The sequence below is a fragment of the Rutidosis leptorrhynchoides genome, chromosome 11, assembly GCF_046630445.1.
Source record: "Rutidosis leptorrhynchoides isolate AG116_Rl617_1_P2 chromosome 11, CSIRO_AGI_Rlap_v1, whole genome shotgun sequence".
Lineage (NCBI taxonomy): Eukaryota > Viridiplantae > Streptophyta > Magnoliopsida > Asterales > Asteraceae > Rutidosis > Rutidosis leptorrhynchoides.
In genome coordinates, this window is record NC_092343.1 from 85,739,135 (window position 1) to 85,761,265 (window position 22,131).

A 22,131-nucleotide genomic window follows, 5' to 3' on the forward strand; every position below is an offset into this window, starting at 1 on the left:
TCGGTGGTTTTCGTGGGTTTTTCGCAGTATTTTTCGGGTTGTTTTTGTGTTGTTGAGTGTACTGATCGTTTCAGCTGTTTTTATTTTTTTCTGGGTTTTGGTCCCTCCGCGAGTCGCGGAGGTTTGCACTGCAAACTCCGCGAGTCGCGGAGTTTACCCTTTTTTTTTTTTTTTTTTTTTTTATAATCTTTAACTTATAAAACAATTAAGAAATTAATTTTAAAATTTTGTTTCCCTTGTTATTTAGGACGAGGTCGTTTCGGATCGATGTCCTAGTCCGTCCCTCGACAAAATTTTAAAATTTGTCTTTTTGTAGCGATTGTTTTAAAAGCTAAGATTTTTTTGGGTTTTTTTTAATGTTTTTGGCATACTTTAAATCAATAAGATTAAAAATAATGATAATAAAAGTTCTCGTCCCTTCCTCGGGTAAAGCAATTTCGGTTCAAAGACCTAGTCTTCAACTTACGACGAATTTTAAAAATCATATTCTTAACTTAATGAGATAAAGTAAATTTTTGTTTTTAAATTCACACAACTTAAATATAAAATTCAAAATTAAAAATTAAAAATTAAAAATTAAAAATTCACACCAAACTTAAAATTTGAAATGCATAAAATTAAAAATTCATATTTTAAAAATTAAAAATTCATACCAAACTTAATTTAAAAATTTATAAATTCATACCAAACTTATATTAATTTTTCAAATATTTACAATTTTAAATATATTGTTTTTACAAAGTTTACAATATTAATTTAAGATTTAAATATTAATTTTAAAAACATGGTAAAAAAATAAATTAAAAATCTTTTTGTCTTTTTATCCCACTTTAATCAATCAAATATTATCAAAAATATGCGCCCCTCTTTTCGGTAAAGTAATTTCGGTTCCAAGACCTAATTTAACTCATGACGAATTTTTGAAATATTTTGGGTTGATTGTTTAAAGATATTTATACCTTAAGAATAAACGTTAAATTTCGCAGTGATGTAATAAATTTTTGAATGATATCAATAATTTCGGTCGCCAATCCTAATTTTATTCAATACCAATTTAATACTTTTTAGCGAACAAATTAGCGTTTATTATCAAAAGGTTAAAAATAAAAATAAAAATAAAAACTGTACAGACATACCTGTGAAATAGATTTCTTAGTTATATGATCTATTATATTCATAAGATAGTCGGTTTAATTGATTTTCCATGGCTGCATAGGCGTAACCTCGAGCATTCATTGTCTTTTCTTCTAAACATATGAACGGTCCGTCTCTGCATAAAGTAACAAATTCGGTATTTGAATAGGTTTGATTATTTGAACATTTACCTCCATGTGACCATTTTCCGCATTTGTGACATCTTTCTAGGTGTCGTGCTCTTCTTTTCGCTGCGGATTTTGATTTTCCTTTACCAAATTGTAACTTATTATCTTCGCATCTGGATCCTTTTCTAACTCCGTCCATTCTTTCTCTGATTACTGATATTAATTCACTCGGTAGTATGTCATTATTTCTTTTAGTGATCAAAGCGTGTAGCATTAGACCATGGTTTAATTCACAGGCAGTCTTCATTTCGTAAAAACCTAAAAAAAATAAAAATTCAGAATGGGGGGAGAAGACTAGTTCTTTAGGGTCTGCTAGGGAAAGACCATACGTGTTCCATTTTCGAGAACTACACGAAAACAGACAATCTAACTCTAACAGAAATACATATTATCCTTTAAAGATTTGATTCTCCCCACACTTAGTTAGCTGTGGTGTCGAAATTGTGATTAACTTCGTTGTCGACTTCCATCGGACCCTGTATGTAATGTTTAACTCTGTGACCATTAACTTTAAATTCAATCCCATTTGAATTTATTAATTCTATCGTTCCGTATGGGAAAACTCTTTTGACTATGAATGGTCCAGACCATCTTGATTTCAATTTTCCAGGAAATAGCTTGAATCGTGAATTGAAAAGAAGAACTCTGTCTCCTTCTTTAAATTCTTTTGAACTTCTGATTCTTTTATCATGCCATTTCTTCGTTCTTTCTTTATAGATTAACGAATTTTCGTATGCTTCATGTCTTAATTCTTCTAATTCGTTTAGTTGACTTAATCGTAGACGTCCGGCTTCATGTAAATCAAGATTACATGTCTTCAAAGCCCAAAATGCTTTGTGTTCAATTTCTACTGGAAGATGACATGCTTTTCCATAAACAAGTCTAAAAGGTGTGGTTCCAATTGGAGTTTTGTAGGCTGTTCTAAAAGCCCAGAGTGCATCCTCCAATTTAATGGACCATTCCTTCGGATTTGATCCTACGGTTTTCTCTAGAATACGTTTTAAAGCTCGGTTGGTATTTTCAACTTGTCCACTTGTTTGTGGATGATATGCGGTGGAGATTTTATGAGTTACTCCATATCTTTTAAGAACTTTCTCAAGTTGATTATTACAGAAATGAGTACCCCGATCACTTATTAAAGCTTTCGGTGTTCCAAACCTTGCAAAAAGACGTTTTAAAAAGTTGACTACAACTCGTGCATCGTTAGTTGGGAGAGCTTGTGCTTCCGCCCATTTAGATACATAATCAATGGCTACGAGTATATATAGATTATTATTAGATTTTGGAAATGGACCCATAAAGTCAATACCCCAAATGTCAAATACTTCACATACTTGGATGACATTTTGTGGCATTTCATCACGTTGACTTATTTTTCCGGTCCTTTGACATGCATCACAGGATTTGCAAAGAAGGTGTGCGTCTTTGTAAATTGTAGGCCAATAGAATCCAGCTTCATAAACTTTTCTTGCTGTTAGTTGAGGCCCATAATGCCCTCCTGTTGGTCCTGTGTGACAATGGTTTAAAATTTTACTAGCTTCATCTCCAAATACACATCGGCGTATTATTCCATCGGGACAACTTTTAAACAGATGTGGATCTTCCCAGAAATAGTGTTTTATATCACTGAAGAATTTCTTTCGTCTTTGGTACGATAATCCTTTTTCAAGGAATCCACAAACTAAGTAGTTTGCATAGTCTGCAAACCATGGGATTTCTTTATAATCTATCTTCAATAGATATTCATCAGGAAAGTTGTCTTGTATGGCCGATTCATTCAGAACTTCTAATTCGGGATTTTCAAGACGAGAAAGATGATCAGCGGCGAGATTTTCTGCTCCCTTTTTATCTCGGATTTCAATATCAAACTCTTGTAAGAGTAAGATCCAACGGATTAATCTTGGTTTAGCATCTTGTTTTGAAAATAGGTATCTAAGAGCAGAATGGTCGGTATAGACCACCGTTTTTGCTAGAACTAGATATGATCGAAATTTGTCAAAAGCAAAGACAATAGCAAGGAGTTCTTTTTCAGTAGTTGTATAGTTCGTTTGTGCTCCTTGTAATGTCTTACTAGCATAATATATAGGTTGAAATCGTTTTTCAATCCTTTGTCCTAAAACGGCTCCCATTGCAAAATCACTTGCATCGCACATTAGTTCAAATGGTAGATTCCAATTTGGTGTTATCATGATCGGCGCATTAGTGAGTTTTTCTTTAAGAATATTAAAAGATTTGATACATTCATCTGAAAAGATGAATGGCGCATCCTTTTCTAGGAGTTTATTCATAGGAGTGGCAATTTTAGAAAAATCTTTTATGAAACGTCGGTAAAAACCGGCATGCCCTAGAAAACTCCTAACTCCTCTAACATTGGTGGGATGTGGAAGTTTAGCAATTACATCTACTTTAGCTCTATCCACTTCAATTCCTTCTTTTGAAATTTTATGTCCAAGAACGATGCCTTCTTTAACCATGAAATGGCATTTCTCCCAATTAAGTACTAGATTTGATTTTTCGCATCTAATTAGCATTCGTTCCAGATTAACTAGACATGATTTAAATGTATCACCGAAGACTGAAAAGTCATCCATGAATACTTCCATGCATTCTTCTATCATGTCATGAAAAATCGCCATCATACACCTTTGAAAGGTTGCAGGGGCGTTGCAAAGTCCAAATGGCATGCGTTTGTAAGCAAAAGTACCATAAGGGCACGTGAATGTGGTTTTCTCTTGATCTTCGGGTGCTATTGGAATTTGAAAATATCCGGAAAATCCATCTAGGAAACAATAGTAACTATTTCCGGCTAATCTTTCCAACATTTGATCTATGAAAGGTAAGGGAAAGTGATCTTTTCTGGTGGCGTCATTTAATTTTCTATAATCAATACATACACGCCATCCTGTTACAGTCCTAGTAGGAATAAGCTCATTTTTCTCATTTGTAATGACAGTCATGCCACCCTTCTTAGGCACGCATTGAACTGGGCTTACCCATGGACTATCAGAAATTGGGTAAATTAAACCTGCATCTAGCAGTTTAATAATCTCTTTCTTAACTACATCTTGCATATTAGGATTTAGTCTTCGTTGGCGTTGCACATACGTTTTATGACCTTCTTCCATAAGGATTTTATGTGTGCAATACGAAGGACTTATTCCTTTAATATCATGAATCTTCCATGCAATGGCTGGTTTATGAGCTTTCAACACAGAAATGAGTTGTGATTTCTCATTTTCAGTAAGAGAAGACGATATTATTACAGGTAATTCAGATTCACCATGTAAATAAGCGTATTCCAAATGGTTTGGAAGTGGCTTTAACTCTAATTTCGGAGGTTCTTCTATCGATGATTTATATCGATATCTGTCTTCTTCTTTTAGCATTTGAATTTCTTCTGTTGTTGGTTCATATCCATTAGCTATAAGTGTAGCTAACATTTCAGCTTCATCAATTGGTTCATTACCTTCTCCTAAAGAACATTCTCCTGTTCCTTGTAATTCTGGAAATTCTTCTAATAATTCTGCATGTGCATCTATAGTTTGAATATAATAACATGTATCATCTGCAGATTGTGGTTGTTGCATTGCTCTATCAACTGAAAAGGTAACACTCTCATCCTCTATACTTAGGGTCAGTTTCTTACCGAACACGTCTATCATTGCTTTAGCCGTGTTTAAGAATGGTCTTCCTAATATTAGAGGAACTTGAGAATCTTCTTCCATGTCCAAAACAACAAAATCTACTGGAAATACTAAAGTACCAACTTTAACTAGCATGTTCTCCATTATCCCTCTAGGATATTTTATTGATCGATCGGCTAGTTGTATGCTTATTCTGGTTGGTTTTAATTCTCCAAGGTCTAGTTTAGCGTATAGTGAATACGGCATTAGATTTATACTAGCACCTAAGTCTGCCAATGCTTCTATTGAACTAAGACTACCCAGAAAACATGGAATTGTGAAACTTCCTGGATCAGATAGTTTTTCTGGTATCTTATTCAACAGCACTGCTGAACAATTTGCATTCATAGTGACAGCCGAAAGTTCTTCCATTTTCTTTCTATTCGTGATTAGATCTTTCAAGAATTTAGCATATCTTGGCATTCCTGAAATCACATCAATGAAAGGAAGATTTACATTTATCTGTTTAAACATATCCAAGAATTTGGATTGCTCGGCTTCAAGTTTTTCTTTCTTCATTTTACTCGGATAAGGAAGTGGTGGTTGGTATGGTTTAACATAAGGTTTATCCTTAACTGTGTTATCTTCATTAACCTTTTCAACTACCGGTTCTTTTTCCTTATCTTGATCAGGTTGTGGTTCTTGTGGAGTAGGAATAGTTTCATCAGAAGTTACAGGTATTTCAGGTGGTTTAAGTGTTGTACCACTTCTTGTGGTAATAGCTTTAGCTGTTTCATTCCGGGGGTTAGCATTTGTATCACTAGGTAAACTTCCCGGTTTTCTTTCACCTATTAACCTTGCTAGGTTACTTACTTCTTGTTCCAGATTTTGAATAGAAGCTTGTTGATTTCTAAATGCTTGAGCATTTTGTTCATTGGTTTGTTTTTGAGATGTGAAAAACTGCGTTTGAGTTTCAACTAGCTTTGTCATCATATCTTCTAAATTCGGCTTTTTATCATCGGTTTGTTGTGGTGGTTTGTTTTGAAAATTCGGTCTTTGCTGATTGTAAGTATTATTGGATACTTGTTGATTGCTAGGACCTTGTTGGTTGTTGTATGGAATATTTCGGTTATAATTCTGGTTTTGATTGTAAATCGGTCTTGGCGGTTGATAATTATTCTGATAATTATTTCCAGGCCTTTGGTTTATGTATGAAATATTCTCTCTTTGTTCCATTGTTAATTCAATACTTAGACAATCTTTTGTCAAATGTGGTCCTCCACACTGCTCACAACTAATTCGTATTGAGTGAATATCCTTAGTCATCTTTTCCATTCGTCTCTCGAAAGCATCTATCTTTGCTGAAATGGAATCTAAGTCATGGCTAGAATCGGCTCTAGCTGCTTTAGATGATCTAATGATATCTTTTTCTTGATGCCACTCATGTGAGTGGGAAGCAGTATTATCAATAATTTTGTACGCATCAGTTTCGGTTTTTTTCATAATAGAACCACCAGCTGCTATATCTATGTCTTTTCTTGTAGTGATGTCGCATCCTTGGTAGAATATTTGTACTATTTGACAGGTGTCTAAACCATGTTGCGGACATCCTCTTAACAATTTTCCATATCTTGTCCACGCCTCATATAGAGTTTCATTTGGCTTCTGTGTGAACGTAACAATTTCTGCTTGAAGTCTTACGGCTTTAGATGCAGGAAAGAATTGTTTAAGAAATTTATCAATTAAAACATCCCATGTATCAATCGCCCCTTCAGGTAACGATTCCAACCAATCTTTGGCTTCTCCCTTTAAAGTCCAGGGAAATAACATGAGATATATCTGTTCATCCTCCACTTCTCGTATTTTAAATAGTGTGCAGATCCTATTAAAGGTACGTAGATGTTCATTTGGATCTTCCTTCGGCGCACCACTAAATTGGCATTGATTAGTCACCATGTGTAAAATTTGTCCTTTGATTTCATAATCTGGCGCATTAATGTCTGGATGAGTAATTGCGTGACCTTGGCCAGTGCGTTTAGCTCTCATTCGGTCTTCCATACTTAAAGGTTCCAGATTCTCCATAATTGAATTTGTTGAATCGGTATCAATAGATGATTCTGATTTAATAGTTCGTTCCTCAACAATCTCTGTTTGAATGATTGGTGGTTCCGGAGGAAAGTTTAATGGTTCAGGATCTATGAACCGTTCCTGAATATTTTCTGGATTCTCAATTGTGAGGTTGGGTTCAAAAAATGGATTATCGGTAATTTGAACTGAAGTACTTGGTCGACTGGATGACGATTCTAAAGAAAAATCAACGGCGGTTATATTTGTTAAACGATGTCTTGATCGAGTTACAGGTGGTGAACGTACAAAAGGTGATGAACGTCTTGCTCGGTGCATTCACAGAATATCCTATTAGTTTTTAAAAGGAAAGAAAAATTATAATAAGTTATCCAATCAATAGACTTTTCTGATTTTGCCCACGTTTCGAATAGCCAAAAGATGCAGCAGAGGGGCAGGATTCGTTTGGTCTCAATATAATTGAGTACTGTTTGGCTCCAATAACCCGGTCCACGTACAAATCCAACTATTACTACGAACCAGAAAATTTTGATGTCTATCAATTTAACCACTTAAAATAAATTTTCGTAATTTTAAGAAATTTAGATAAGAAGTAGAAAAAAATTCTAAGTCCTAAAAACTAGAATGGCGAGAAATAAGAGAGAAAAAGAGTTCGTCGAAAAAGGTCGAAAAAGAAAAAAAATGATTTGAAAAATAAAAGGTGACGGAAAAATAAAAGAAACTTATAAAAACTTAAAAATACTTAACTAATTTAACCTTATTACTACAACTAACTTAAAATTATAATCGCAAATTGAAATTACTAATTGAAATGATAATTGATACATAGTAAAAGGTCTAAAAATATTAAAGCTTACAGGAAAAACTAAATCCCAAATGGAAATAACTTAAAAAGAAACTAAAACTTTAAAAGGCGTCGCAAAATTCTAAAGCACCTAAATCTTAGTCTAAAGAAAAAGCACTTAAGGAATTCTACGGCAAAGCCTAAAAATATAGGAGTAAAAATAACTATAGCTAAAACTAAGTTTAAAATTAAATATGAGCTAAAAAATACAAATATTACGCTACAACGATTAAAAAGGTACAAAATATAAAAATATACAAAAAGTTGTAAAAAGTACAATTTTTATAAAAATATTATTTTTATATTATTATTTTATTAAACTACTAATTTTACAATTTAATAAAAACTTAATTAATACTAAATACATAAATAAATAAAAAGTAAAAATAAAACTAAAACTAAAAATAATAATAATAATAATAATTATTAATAATATCCCGTAATTAATGCTCGATTAGGGCTTCCTTGTCGCCTGTCAGAAACCCTCCGCGAGTCGCGGCAATTAAAGAAGAAAACCCCGCGAGTCGCGGGGATCAGAATTTGAGCTGACAGATTTATCTTTTTACGCGTTTTTCTTTTTATTTTTTTTATTTTTTTTTATTTTCTGTTTTCTGTTTTTTTATATTTAAATAAACGATTTTAAAATAAAACTTATATTTTTATAAACTAAAATAGAAATAAAGAAACTTATAAAACTTAAATATTTACAAAATCTTAAAAATACATATATTTTTGTTTTTCTTTTTATATTTTTGAATAATTAAAACGTATTTTTACAAAAACGACTTTTAATGAAAGTAACTAAAAATCTTTTTTTTTTTTTTATTAGCGTTGCGCTTCCGGCGTTTAAGAGTTTTCCCCGGCAGCGGCGCCAAAAATATACTTGATGCGAAGCGAGGTGTATATAAAATAGTTATTATTTTACTAGGAAAATACTATTAAATACGATACAATTTTACACAAGATATTTATTTATTTATAGAATGGATATACTTAAACCTTGCTACAACACTTATAGGCAGTGTACCTAATCGTACAGTAGTGTAGTTTTTAGTAAGTCCGGTTCGTTCCACAGGGAAATCTTTAAACAAAGCTCAACGCTATATTAGTTTACTTTTATAAAAATACAAATATATATAAGTAATATTATTATTATAAAGGGGGGTTTTTACCGTTTAATGACCGGTTTGTCGATTTTAAGACTTTAGTCGCAGTTAAAACCTAATGTAAAAAATAAATAAATACAAGACTTTAAATTAAAGCGTAAAGTAAATAACGATAATGAAATTGCGAATAATAAAAATGCGATAAAATAAAATTGCGATAATTAAAAAGTACGATAATTAAAAGTGCGATTAAATAACAATAAATAAAAGTGCGATAATTAGAAGTGCAATTAAATATAAAATAAAGGAAATTAAATATGAAATAAAAGAATTATGCTTATTTAAACTTCCGTAATCATGATGTTTGACGTGTTGATTTTAGTTTTATGCCCATGGGTTAATTGTCCTTTGTCCTGGATTATTCAATATGTCCGTCTGGTTTTTGTCCATAACAGTCCATCAGTCATAAATATAAATTGCAAGTGTCCTTGTCAAATCATTATTATACCCGAAGATAAATATTCCAACTAATTGGGGATTCGAATTGTAACAAGGTTTTAATACTTTGTTTAATGAATACACCAGGTTATCGACTGCGTGTAAACCAAGGTTTTACTACTTTGTTAACAATTACACCAATTACCCTTGAATGTAATTTCACCCCTGTTTTAATTATTCTAGTGGCTATTAATCCATTCCCGTGTCCGGTTAAATGAACGATTATTCGTACATATAAATACCCCGCCCATCGTGTCCGATCGAGTGTATATGGTAATTTATAGGGACGCCCAATTGTAAATCTTTATATTAACATTAACAAACTTTCATTTAGTTAAACAAATATAAAGCCCATTATTAGCCCATAGTCTAATTTCCACAAGTGTCGTTCTTTTGTCCAAACCCCAATTATGGTACAAAGCCCAATTACCCAATTTTAGTAATTAGCCCAACATCATGATTACTTCGTTTTAAATAAGCATAATAATAACTTAGCTACGAGACATTAATGTAAAAAGGTTGAACATAACTTACAATGATTAAAAATAGCGTAGCGTTACACGGACAGAATTTCGACTTACACCCTTACAACATTCGCTAACATACCCTTATTATTAGAATTAAAATTAAAATTAAAATATAAATTATAAATATAAATATATTTACGTATGAAGAGGAAGAAAAAAGATGTTTTAAATTTGATCAGAATTCGGTTGGCTTTATAGCCAGACTTGATTTTTGGGGCTCCGCGACTCGCGGCAAAATGCCCTTAAAACTCCGCGAGTCGCGGAGAGGTATTTACAGCTCACACCCTTGGAGTTTCTTGCTGCCGACGGTTTTTATTATATATATATAATATATATATAATTAATATAATTAATTATATATTATATTATATTTATATACATAGTTAACTTGTAATTTTTAGTCCGTTGCGTCGAGCGTTAAGAGTTGACTCTAGTCCCGGTTCCGGATTTTCGAACGTCCTCGCGTACAATTTAATATCTTGTACTTTGCGTTTTGAATCTTGTACTCTTGTGATTTCGAGACGTTTCTTATCAATAATTGGAACCTTTTTGATTGTCTTTTGTACTTTTGAGCTTTTTGGTCGTTTGCGTCTTCAATTCGTCGAATCTGTCTTTTGTCTTCACCTTTTATTATTTAAACGAATATCTCTTGTAAATAGAACAATTGCAACTAAAAGCTTGTCTTTCTTGAGGAATAATGCTATGAAATATATGTTCGTTTTTAGCATTATCAACGATATTTATATTTTATTTTATTAAATATATATAACGATTTAAATTAATATTATATATATTTATACGCGTATTATACGTACATAGTTTTATACTTTTACTATACTTAAACTTTACCTTTACTTTATTTTTACTTTACTTTAACTTTAATAATTCACTTTAATAATTTATACTTTAATAATTCACTTTAATAATTCATACTTTAATAATTCACTTTAATAATTCATACTTTAATAATTCACTTTAATAATTCAAAAATCTATTATAAATAGAATTCAATAGGTTTCATTATTTCATAGAAACTTGAAAATATTTTTCTCTAAACTCTCTCAATCGATTTACATATATATATTTACTCCGTATTATTTCAAGATATTATTAGTATACATAAAATATTACGTCAGAGTGCTGTCCGAGTGATTTCAAAATTGTTTTTCGAGTGGGATTGGATTAAGGAAATTATGGGTTATAGCTATGGAGGTGATTGGTATGGTTCATGGGTATGCTCGTGAGGTCAATATAGTGTTTATCATCTCCGTTGCATCTACGTACCTTTCCTGCAATATTGAATCTCAATATTGATACGTGAGTACTCATAATTTAACTTTTACATACTAATAGTGTATCTCTGACTAGTGCTCGAGTATATAGGATTATGCATGTTTGTACTTTTGATATTGCCTTTAGTTAGGTTATGTTGAATCCTGAATTAGTTATATATGCGACTGAGATAAGGTATAAGATATGCATGTCGTTGGAAAGCTAGCGAAAAATTAAGAACTTTTCATTTAGATATCGAATGATTTCGATGAACGGATTTGAAGTTATAGTCCAACGAATTTTTGTATTATTATTAAAAATGATTATTATTATCGTCGTTATTATCGTCGTTCTAGTTTTATCTTATTATTATTATTATGTTTATCAATAACAGGATTTATCATTAAAAATTGTTATTTTTTTTATTATTACTATTGTTATTATCGTTAAAGTTATAATAAGTATTATTATTATTATCCAATTATTATTATTATTATTATTATTATTATTATTATTATTATTATTATTATTATTATTATTATTATTATTATTATTGGTATTATTATTATTATTATCATTATTGATATATATATCATTATTTAAAAATAGTTATTGTTATTGTTATTATTATTATTACTATATTATCATTAAGATAATTATTAGCATTATCGTTAATAATGTTATAGTAACTATAATTATTAATATTAGTGTAATTAAAACAAATATTTGTAACACCTAATTATCTTGATTACTATTATTATCATTATTACGAACACGATATAAAAGACGATTAAAAGCTATTAAACGAAACGATTAGGAAATAATGGGTAAGAGTATCATGATGAAATTAAAATATTATAAAATATTGATTTAGATAAAATTATCGTTCTTATTATTTTTATCATTACTATTATTATTAAAATTATCGTTAGTATTAAAACTATCATTTTAACAAAAATTATCATTTTAATAGAAATATCATTGTTACTATAAATATCATTATTATTATTATTTTAAATAGAATTATTATTTTAAAGATAATATTAAAAATTATCGTAAATATTAAAGTTATCATAATTAGAATTATCGTTTTATCATAATGTCATCTTAGTAATTATAAATATTGATATTTTTATAATAATAATTATTATTATAAAATAATACAACTTTTACTTACTATCATTATAGATATTATTTTATCAAATAAATATTTGATACAAACATATTTTACTACGTGTAATAACTTACTTTAATAATACGTATCATATTATCTTTATAATATTAAATGAACCCTATAAATTTTATTACTTAATATATATAAAAGTATATTTTATTATATAAATATAATATAAAATTTTATTTATTAATAAATAAATTATATTATTTACTCTAATAAATCTTTTAAAAATATTTAAAAATATAAAACGACGATATTTAAACTATATATTAATCATGTATAAATTTTTGGAAATTATTTAGAGTCAAATTTACTTTTGTTGACTTTTGCATATTAGTCTCGAGCATTAGGATTGTGGTACACTATGACTTGACATAATTTGTTAGACAAATATTGACCAACACATAAATATATATAATTAATTTAGGTTCGTGAATCCGAGGCCAACCTTGCACTTGTTCAATGACGTTATATGTGTTTTTACTACGAAATACAGTATGGTGAGTTTCATTTCCCTTTTACTCATTACATTTTTGGGCTGAGAATACATGCACTGTTTTAATAACTGTTTTACAATATTTATATGCGTGAGTTTCATTTGCTCCCTTTTTAAATGCTTTTGCAATATATATTTTTGGGACTGAGAATACATGCGCTGCTTTTATAACTGTTTTACGAAATGGACACAAGTAATTAAAACTACATTATATGGTTGAATTATCAAAATCGAATATGCCCCTTTTTATATAGTCTGGTAATCTAAGAATTAGGGAACAGACACCCTAATTGACGCGAACTCTAAAGATAGATCTATTGGGCCTAACAAACCCCATCCAAAGTACCGGATGCTTTAGTACTTCAAAATTATATCATGTCCGAAGGAGGATCCCGGAATGATAGGGGATATTCTTATATGTATCTAGTTAATGTCGGTTACCAGGTGTTCACCATATGAATGATTATTTTTTGTCTCTATGCATGGGACGTATATTTATGAGAACTGGAAATGAAATTCTTGTGGTCTATTAAAATGATGGAAATAAATGATTATGATAAACTAATGAACTCACCAACCTTTTGGTTGACACTTTAAAGCATGTTTATTCTCAGGTGTTAAAGAAATCTTCCGCTGTGCATTTGCTCATTTTAAAGATATTACTTGGAGTCTTTCATAGCATATTTCGAAGAACGTTGCATTCGAGTCATTGAGTTCATCAAAGATTATTATTAAATCAATTTATAGTTGGATAGTGGATATTATGAAATGGTATGCATGCCTGTCAATTTTTTATGTAAAGAAAGATTGTCTTTTAAAAACGAATGCAATGTTTGTAAAATGTATCATATATAGGTCAAATACCTCGCAATGTAATCAACTATTGTGAATCGTTTATAATGTATATGAACGGGTCATTTTAGTTGGTATCAGAGCGGTGGTCTTAGCGAACCAGGTCTGCATTAGTGTGTCTAACTGATAAGTCGTTAGGATGCATTAGTGAGTCTGGACTTCGACCGTGTCTGCATGTCAAAAGTGTTGCTTATCATTTCTAGTCGGAAATCATCTGCTTATCATCCATAGGAAATTACCTGCTTATCATTATTAGTCTAGACAAGTCTTGCTACATTAATTGCATGAGTAGTGTATAGACAAACTTCATATCTTAGCGTATCTGCTAAATCATATCTTATCGTATCTGTTACTTTAAACTTTACCTGACATACCCCGCAAATTCCTCCGTAATCTATGAAATCTTTTGATCTCTATATATAGATATCCTATGTAAATAGAATACCACCCGATAGCCGAAAAATCATTTTTATATCGAAAATCCTTTATCCAATCGTACGAAATGGAATTTGTCATCAGTTCAAGTCACTCGGATTCCGAAATGGAATCTCACTCAAATCCGAAATGGAATCTCACTCAAGCTCCGAAAGCAGTGTGACCGGAATGGATCAACCAATCAGTCATCACCTATTCTGGATGAATTGGGGATGGGTTCGTAGCCTCCTCAATAATTGGAAACAAGAAGAAGGTGATCCTTTCCATCCACCACATTGCCCTCTTGGCGAAGAACCTGAAGCACTTACTGGCGAACCTGTTCGAGACACCATTTTCTTTCTCATTTCCAGGGTATCTCGTCAAGATTATATACTACATCAAATTCTAGATTTTATTTATCCACTCGTTCCGACCGACAATCATCCTGGAATAATAGAAGAAGTCAACGAACTTCGCGCTCGGGTAGTGGCTTTGGAGAATATGGTGCAGAGATTACAAACACCAGCAGCATAACCAGTACCACCATCATCAACGCCAACAGTACCATTACCACCTCTAACCACAACCGCGTTGTAAACCTCAACTTCACAATCTGTCCCATTAGCATCAACGTCATACGCACCATAGATACCAAGGAGTACCAACAACAATAACTGATGAAGTATTAATTCATAACTTCATTGGAGAAACATTCCACGGCGATTATATAATCTCTAAAGTCTTAGAGATTATCTAATCTAGCCCTAACCATAAATCAGTTAAACGAACCAAAATGATAGAAAGAAGAGTAGAAACCCTGACAAAAATGGTGTGTGATTAACAAGTTAAACTTGTTTTACCAACAACATCAACAGTACCGTCAACGTCACCAGCATCGTCAGTACTGTCAACATCAGAATCAACAACACCTATAACATCACAAACTCCGTCAGTTCATGAATCACTGTGGACATCATTACGAATCAATAACGTGTATAGTGTATCAATAAATTATGAAGAATTAACTCATTCCCTCTGAAGAAATTATATATATATTTTATATATATATATATTTTTTGAAATAAAAAATAAATCTTTTCGTGCTAAGCTATTGTGTGTGAATCTTAACTACTCAGTTAATTCATATTACAAATATGCAATAATGTACGTCCCTCACCCGCGACTTAACCATCGTTAACTACAATCTCTGTCTCAATTCAACAAATTCCAATTCCTAATAAATCAAGTATATATTTGATTTTACACTTCATCATTGATGTAACCGAAACTTTTCAGATAACATCATTCGTACTTTGCGAAGTTCACAAGAATTTAACGAAAACCAACATCACATCTCAACAAATAACGAAGTATTGATTCATAATTTCAATATTATTGAAGAAATACTTATGTAACCTCTAAACCTTCAAGGAATTATTCAATTCTAGTTCCAACCGTAAATCGAATGAGTTTAATTTAGTATTAACTCATTAAAATCTATGTTACATCTGAGGAGAATATATACATATATATTTTCATAAAGACTGTAATAAAATTCTTATGTACAAAATATTAATTGTGAAAATTTTTTAACGGGTAGGTAATACCCAAGAGATATATATAAATTCACAATTAATATGTTACATTCTTCGAATCAGATTAAGCAAATTATCAATTATACTTCCTACTTTCACAATAATATACATTCTTTCATAGAAATCAAAACAATCATACTCATTCAAACCCAATTACGTATTCTGATTTTAAAATCTCAGAATTCAATTCGAGATATAACCGGTACCATTACTTTTAGATTCCTACATCTTTCAAAGCTATACTTTGACTTCAAAAGTGTGTTAGAACATCAAATGTATACAAACGATTACAATCTATGTTCAAACCCTTCGAAAATCTCTGAAGACACTTCAAATAATGAGCAATCGAGATGATGATCTAACCACATATTACCCACAGTTATGTACTTAAAAAGCTCTCGAAACCAAACTCATAATTCAATACATATCTGTGTCAGATCTTTTGGCATTTATTAGCAAAAATAACCTTGCAATTCCTTTGCAAAGTAGCAAATTATATCACAGCTCCAGCAAGACAACTTCGATTTTTTCATTCGGAGTAGCCTTATCATAATTTTGATATATGTGATTACCCTTTTGTTACCGGAGAACCTTTCATATTCCACCACATTAGCAATAAACTTACCAACAACTTCACTGATCTTGGGCATTCCGAAGAATCTTTATATTTATCAAAACCTCATCATTTACTCATCTGCCTCTTGTAACGAGAATTGTCATACGAATCATTGGGAGTTAGCAATCAGTATTTTGAAATCTCACAGCATGTTGACACCAACAGTTATACATAACGTCTATTTCCAAGGCTTACATACTTCGAATGTGAAGTTTCTGAAAAACACTCTGAACCGCGAACTAGTTCTCGAAATGCTGATGAAGCAACAAAAACTGTAAACGACCTTAGCAGTAAAAAGTTTGATGATAAAGATTAGAGTATTAACAAAGCTCAGAAATAGAGAAGTTTTGGAACTGGAAAACGGATTGAGCAAAGTATGAAGGAGGCTGCGGACAAATCACAAAGACTGAACCTGCCTTTAAAGAATCCAAATGATTCAGTGTCTGCTGAAGTCATTAACGAATACCTTGCTCCTGACACTAAACCCTTACAGACAATATTCTTCATCATCCTCTGATATTAGAAATTCTAAGATATCATCGTATCTTTCATTATAAATATCCTCCATATTTCTGAAGATATTTCCATAACTATTCTTATCTGGAATCATTTATCTCTTTGCGCTATCTGTATTACATCAAAAAGGAAACTGTTTAGTTCCTATACTCTGTAAACCTTTGAGTTTAAAATATGAATATTTTGAAGTAATGTTGGGAACTGAAGCATGAATTAGTATAATATAATGACACTTGATCAATGTGATTATATTACAGTAAGTCATGCTAAGTTTCTAAATGAAACGTGATGATTCACAGATCATAACATCATCATGTGCCATGTTATACGACTCTTGTATTCTATTTAACCTCTAAAATATCAAGAAAATATTTCTTGATGATTCGGCCTTTTTCAAGGTATTCTAGTAATTTGACAAGTCAAGATCGTGCCATCACAATTTCCTTCCTAGAACATTAACAATGTTCATTCCAAAATTCATATCTGTGAATTCTGGACCATTACAAGCGGTGCTTAATCGCAAGAAGAAGAAACGAAAGGACAAAACTCCGAAATAGAAATTGGGGTATAAATTGCAGCAAATAAAAGAGAGCATTAACTGTGAATGATAATGATTATAGAAGACAGAAGCAGATACTTTGAAATATAAGGGAACATATAAATCCCAACGACAAACCAGAAATTATAAACCATATATATCGATGCATATAGCAATATAAAGACACGGGAGAACTAGAAACACTATAAACCCAAGAGTATAGTAGAAGTAAATAGATTCTTCCGGCGGTAGATGAAAAAAAAAAGAATGACCGATATGAAAGTTAGAAGTATATCGAGAATCAGAACTGGATGGAGCATATTGATGAATACTTTAAAATAAGAGTTGAGGGGGAAAGAATAGAAGGTGATGAAACATGACTAGGAACTTAGAAATCAACAGATTTAACTCACACAATGGCGGAATAAGTGAATCAAACCCTCTAGTGAATAGGTTAAGTTTTTTTTGATTAATTTAGTCAAACCACAACTAAATCAAGTGTGATTAGATCAACACCTAGAGCTATTATTCACCACCTGGGTGATTTGGACTGAGAGAGAATCAGAGGAGCTCACTAGATCTGAGTGTGTGTAACAAATGAGAGGCTTAACCTAAAATGAAGAGCATAAGACTTTATATACCCCTGCTGTTGACTCACCCATACGATTCATCCATCACACATACGAGTTGGCTTCATCAGCCGTACGGGTGATCACTCACTCGTGTCTTCTCATTTAGGTTGTAATTGTGACTTAGCTCAGCATCAACCGTGCGTATGAGCCTGTCAGCCGTACGAGTGAGGCTTCACTCGGATGTCTGACTAAGTCTAACATAGTCAAACATCCACATCTCGTTCCTCCAGTTGCTGTAACCACATACAAACACGGATAGGATAATAACGAACGATCATGGTGGCCTGTAAACTGTTGTACCTGCAATGGACGTGGGTAGATGTCTAGGGACTTGCATAAAATGCATCAACAGAAGTTGTGAGTTGTAAGAAAAGGAAGGAGGTGAATTTATAAGAAAATCTCTGACAGAACAATTAAAATGGACGATCGCATTTAAAGCGGATCCTAATTCCTTTTGTTACCGGAGAATCAAATCTTATTACAAAGATTTTCTTCAAATCCCTTGAAATCTGGAAATCAATCATATCTACGTCAAATGATAAGATGAATCTACACTTACTCATTTCACTCTTCTATGTTAGCTTCATTCGTACTCTTCATATAAATGGATTGTTTATCCAAATTATTCGCTGATGATAAAACTCTAATTTTCAGCCTGTATGCATCATGAAAACATACGTATTATCATTCACGACCTTTCCACTCAAATTTTGGGACGAAATTTCTTTAACGGGTAGGTACTGTGACAACCCGGAAATTTCCAATCAAATTTAAACTTTATCTTTATATTATTCCGACACGATAAGCAATGTTTGTTAAGTTAAATCTCAAGAATTTTAAATTGTGTTCATGCATTCATTATAACCACGACCAAATTCAGACGATTCACGAACCGTTATATATAAATAAATATGTATATATATGTATATATATATATTATAACTTGAGAATATTAATAAAGTATTAAAAGTATAATACTTTACATGATCGTATTTGTTTCAATATGTTTATCGATGGAATTAGAAGATAATATCAAATTGTTGATTTATCAGATACATTATGATATGATTACGGGTCTATGTTATGAGGTCCACTGTGATTTAAGAAATCTATTCTTTTTGACAACATTCGGAAAATGGTAAAGTGATTTATAAGTAAGAACGTGAAGTGTAAATAACTTAGATGTTGGATACCGACAAGTTAAGTAACTCGACATTTTTCATTAAGATGATTTCATACGTTTATTTAACCTTTGAACTTTATCCCATGCTTCACCAACAAACTGTAATTTAAAAACTTGAAACCTATTATGAATATATATGATTCTACTTTTTTAAAATATTTTATGATATAACGATTTCCATTATTTTAACCTTTAAACAAAATGATTCTTAAAAATATATTTGGTTTTGGAAAACAAAATTATTATATTTATTTGATTTAGTTTTAAACGTACAAAAACGTTTTCAGTTTAAAAAGAACTTTATTATTAAAACGTATATAACTTTTATAAATATCTAGAACCACTTTTGACAACTCATTACTTAACCAGTATGATAAAGATAACGATATTTATATTTTATTTTATTAAATATATATAACGATTTAAATTAATATTATATATATTTATACGCGTATTATACGTACATAGTTTTATACTTTTACTATACTTAAACTTTACCTTTACTTTATTTTTACTTTACTTTAACTTTAATAATTCACTTTAATAATTTATACTTTAATAATTCACTTTAATAATTCATACTTTAATAATTCACTTTAATAATTCATACTTTAATAATTCACTTTAATAATTCAAAAATCTATTATAAATAGAATTCAATAGGTTTCATTATTTCATAGAAACTTGAAAATATTTTTCTCTAAACTCTCTCAATCGATTTACATATATATATTTACTCCGTATTATTTCAAGATATTATTAGTATACATAAAATATTACGTCAGAGTGCTGTCCGAGTGATTTCAAAATTGTTTTTCGAGTGGGATTGGATTAAGGAAATTATGGGTTATAGCTATGGAGGTGATTGGTATGGTTCATGGGTATGCTCGTGAGGTCAATATAGTGTTTATCATCTCCGTTGCATCTACGTACCTTTCCTGCAATATTGAATCTCAATATTGATACGTGAGTACTCATAATTTAACTTTTACATACTAATAGTGTATCTCTGACTAGTGCTCGAGTATATAGGATTATGCATGTTTGTACTTTTGATATTGCCTTTAGTTAGGTTATGTTGAATCCTGAATTAGTTATATATGCGACTGAGATAAGGTATAAGATATGCATGTCGTTGGAAAGCTAGCGAAAAATTAAGAACTTTTCATTTAGATATCGAATGATTTCGATGAACGGATTTGAAGTTATAGTCCAACGAATTTTTGTATTATTATTAAAAATGATTATTATTATCGTCGTTATTATCGTCGTTCTAGTTTTATCTTATTATTATTATTATGTTTATCAATAACAGGATTTATCATTAAAAATTGTTATTTTTTTATTATTACTATTGTTATTATCGTTAAAGTTATAATAAGTATTATTATTATTATCCAATTATTATTATTATTATTATTATTATTATTATTATTATTATTATTATTATTATTATTATTATTATTATTATTAGTATTATTATTATTATTATCATTATTGATATATATATCATTATTTAAAAATGGTTATTGTTATTGTTATTATTATTATTACTATATTATCATTAAGATAATTATTAGCATTATCGTTAATAATGTTATAGTAACTATAATTATTAATATTAGTGTAATTAAAACAAATATTTGTAACACCTAATTATTTTGATTACTATTATTATCATTATTACGAACACGATATAAAAGACGATTAAAAGCTATTAAACGAAACGATTAGGAAATAATGGGTAAGAGTATCATGATGAAATTAAAATATTATAAAATATTGATTTAGATAAAATTATCGTTCTTATTATTTTTATCATTACTATTATTATTAAAATTATCGTTAGTATTAAAACTATCATTTTAACAAAAATTATCATTTTAATAGAAATATCATTGTTACTATAAATATCATTATTATTATTATTTTAAATAGAATTATTATTTTAAAGATAATATTAAAAATTATCGTAAATATTAAAGTTATCATAATTAGAATTATCGTTTTATCATAATGTCATCTTAGTAATTATAAATATTGATATTTTTATAATAATAATTATTATTATAAAATAATACAACTTTTACTTACTATCATTATAGATATTATTTTATCAAATAAATATTTGATACAAACATATTTTACTACGTGTAATAACTTACTTTAATAATACGTATCATATTATCTTTATAATATTAAATGAACCCTATAAATTTTATTACTTAATATATATAAAAGTATATTTTATTATATAAATATAATATAAAATTTTATTTATTAATAAATAAATTATATTATTTACTCTAATAAATCTTTTAAAAATATTTAAAAATATAAAACGACGATATTTAAACTATATATTAATCATGTATAAATTTTTGGAAATTATTTTGAGTCAAATTTACTTTTGTTGACTTTTGCATATTAGTCTCGAGCATTAGGATTGTGGTACACTATGACTTGACCTAATTTGTTAGACAAATATTGACCAACACATAAATATATATAATTAATTTAGGTTCGTGAATCCGAGGCCAACCTTGCACTTGTTCAATGACGTTATATGTGTTTTTACTACGAAATACAGTATGGTGAGTTTCATTTCCCTTTTACTCATTACATTTTTGGGCTGAGAATACATGCACTGTTTTAATAACTGTTTTACAATATTTATATGCGTGAGTTTCATTTGCTCCCTTTTTAAATGCTTTTGCAATATATATTTTTGGGACTGAGAATACATGCGCTGCTTTTATAACTGTTTTACAAAATGGACACAAGTAATTAAAACTACATTATATGGTTGAATTATCAAAATCGAATATGCCCCTT